The 1,865-nt window shown below is 40.0% G+C and overlaps 2 non-coding genes across 2 annotated transcripts; both read right to left on the bottom strand.

Moving 5' to 3' along the window:
* Window positions 1-327: 327 nt before the first annotated feature.
* On the bottom strand, window positions 328-399 carry trnap-agg (transfer RNA proline (anticodon AGG)). Its single transcript has one exon. It is a non-coding gene; the product is annotated as a tRNA-Pro (tRNA).
* Window positions 400-992: 593 nt separating this feature from the next.
* Window positions 993-1,064, bottom strand: trnap-ugg (transfer RNA proline (anticodon UGG)). The gene has a single exon. It is a non-coding gene; the product is annotated as a tRNA-Pro (tRNA).
* Between the last annotated feature and the right edge of the window lie 801 nt (window positions 1,065-1,865).

Here is a 1,865-nt window from a genome sequence, read left to right as displayed (position 1 = left end):
TACACCCGCACATACTGTGCCTTCTATGTCCTCTGTTTGCTGTGTTTTTATCCCTACCATGTTGTGTTCCACTTCCATATATTTAGTATTTAGCTAATTATCCTTTCTTCTAATGCTGTCTTATCTATTCATAAAATACTATAAATAGAAAGTCGAATACTAATTATTTTACAACTTGAATATAGTATAGTGTAGTTGTAGTTTATTTCTTTACAGGCTACCATTTTCCTATTGTTACAATATTTCTCACCACTTTATCCGTGACTTTTCAATTACTAAAATAACCACATTAACCCTAAATACAAGCAACCTTTTCCACCAAAAGCTGGGCTCGTCCGGGATTTGAACCCGGGACCTCTCGCACCCTAAGCGAGAATCATACCCCTAGACCAACGAGCCATCAACGAAATTCTTGTCCTACAGTTAAAGTTTCGTCTCTTCCTCCTCCTCATAGGTCTGTGTCAATTTCCAGTGTGTGATGTGGCAAGTTTTTTCTGAGTACAATTCTACTGTTAGACTGCCCTCTGGTGGTAGTCACAAACACTGTTTTGGAAGTTTTACATACATTGTCAGGATTTGCAAACAAAACCTTTGTGACTGACATGTTTATGAAGAACTGTAGACTTGCCTGTTATCGTTTGTATTGTGGAAATTGAGGACTATGCATGACTATAGTGTTACAGGTAAAAAAAGCATCGAATTTTCACAGCGGTTGACAGATAAGAGAATTTATAAAGTAGCCTTGCCTGTTGTTGACAGTCCTTATAATACTATGTTTAAGCAATCATTCCCGAGGAGGTGTAGTATTTGGCCAATATACTACGGCCAAGGGCTGTTCTTTGCACGACGCAACGTGGAGTGCCTGGACACAGTCCTTTGCCACCAACAAACCGGACTGAAAAAAATCCCACCTCATATTTAAACTTCTCCCCGTTTTCATTGGCTCGACATGTTCACAAACTGAATAAAGGCAATTTATTTCGTCAAAAGGTGGGCTCGTCCGGGATTTGAACCCGGGACCTCTCGCACCCAAAGCGAGAATCATACCCCTAGACCAACGAGCCACGTAGAAAAAATAGTACACATAGATTTTAAACTCTACTCCCTTCCACCTCTGTCATTGACGTCAAGTATGTGTGAAATCTGGGGAATGTCCTCAGTAAAACTGTGACTTCACTGACCTTAAATGGTAATCATGTTTTTATTTATTTATTTTATTTAACCTTTAATTAACTAGGCAAGTCAGTTAATAACAAATTCTTATTTACAATGATGGCCTACCAAAAGGCAAAAGGCCTTCTGCGGGGACGTGGGCTGGGATTAAAAAATATACATATATTTTTTAATATTTTTAAAATTAAGAAAAAAAATATAGGACAAAAGACACATCACGACAAGAGAGACAACACACCACTACATAAAGAGAGACCTAAGACAACAACATGGCTAGGCAGCAACACATGACAACACATCATGGTAGCAACACAACATGACAACAACATGGCAGCAGCACAACATGGTAGCAGCACAAAACATGTACAAACATTATTGGGCACAGACAACAGCACAAAGGGCAAGAAGGTAGAGACAACATTACATCATGCAAAGCAGCCACAACTGTCAGTAAGAGTGTCCATGATTGAGTCTTTGAATGAAGAGATTGAGATAAAACTGTCCCGTTTGAGTGTTTGTGCAGCTCGTTCCAGTCGTTAGCTGCAGCGAACTGAAAAGACGAGCGACCCAGAGATGGGTGTGCTTTGGGGACCTTTAACAGAATGTGACTGGCAGAACGGTTGTGGTGGATGAGGGCCGCAGTAGATATCTCAGATAGTGAGGCCTAAGAGGGTTTTATAAATAAGCATCAA

Source organism: Oncorhynchus mykiss, chromosome 1 (assembly GCF_057628025.1).
Source record: "Oncorhynchus mykiss isolate SJ-2025 chromosome 1, ASM5762802v1, whole genome shotgun sequence".
Classification (NCBI taxonomy): Eukaryota; Metazoa; Chordata; class Actinopteri; order Salmoniformes; family Salmonidae; genus Oncorhynchus; species Oncorhynchus mykiss.
Note: the sequence above shows the minus strand (reverse complement) of the source record. Positions and strands in the feature narration are given on the sequence as shown.